This window comes from Crocodylus porosus, unplaced genomic scaffold (assembly GCF_001723895.1).
Source record: "Crocodylus porosus isolate Cpor-Errol unplaced genomic scaffold, CroPor_comp1, whole genome shotgun sequence".
In the NCBI taxonomy this organism is placed as follows: domain Eukaryota; kingdom Metazoa; phylum Chordata; order Crocodylia; family Crocodylidae; genus Crocodylus; species Crocodylus porosus.
The window spans coordinates 2,264,501-2,265,437 of record NW_017728943.1 but is presented as its reverse complement, the minus strand read 5'-3'; the positions used below and the strand labels follow the sequence as shown (position 1 = coordinate 2,265,437).

Sequence of the window (937 nt, the reverse complement as noted above, 5' to 3'; positions counted from 1 at the left end):
TGCCTGAGCCCGCGGGCCCGGGGGACCCTGCACCCAAGGAAGCGGCCACAAACAGCCCGATCCCTTCGTAGCTCTGCGTGTTTCTAGGTAGCCGCGCGCGTGGGGATCTTTCTCTCTCTCTCGATCTTTAACTCCAGCCTTTGTTCCCCCACTGCGAGGGAGGAAATACTGAGGGGCTTTCGAGGGAGGAAATACTGAGGGGTTTTTTCTAGTTACTTCTGTGCTTTTGGGAAGGCGACAAGGTAATAATTCATCCCCAGCCGCGTGGGGGGCTGATCTGTTCCTAATCTCCGAGCTGCCCGGGACGCGCGATCTGTGCGACGTGGGAGGCGAGGAGGGTTTTCTAGGAGTGATCCGCGGGGTGAAGCGACTTCGACTTGGACAGAGAAATGAGCAGAAGCAGCGAAGGGCTGCGATGACATTGGCAAATACAATACAATACAATACGATACAATACAATAAAACGATAGCTAGCTAGCTAGATACACACGAACACAAACATACACACATATACGCAGCGACACACACATACACATATGCACATACATACACGTATATACACAAATATGCAAACATACACACACAAATATATATGCACACATAAATACACGCATATATGCACTTGTACAAACATACATATACACACATATACATATATATACATGTACACACACGCATACATATATACATACACATATACACATAAATATATACATACGCACGCCTACCTATATACACACATATATGGTACGTACACACATATACACATACATATGTATATATATACACACACATGTACACACACATATATATACATGGATATACACATGCATAAATATATAGGCATATACACACATATACACACACATATATACACATACTCACGCACGTTATATTCACACACACACACACATATAAATAATATATATGTATATAT

General features: G+C 43.0%; 1 protein-coding gene across 1 annotated transcript in view; it reads right to left on the bottom strand.

The window, feature by feature from the left end:
* The window catches only part of DLX4 (distal-less homeobox 4), a 5,713-nt gene that overhangs the window by 1,938 nt on the left and 2,838 nt on the right, over positions 1–937 (bottom strand). The gene's annotated exons all lie outside the window — the stretch shown is intronic.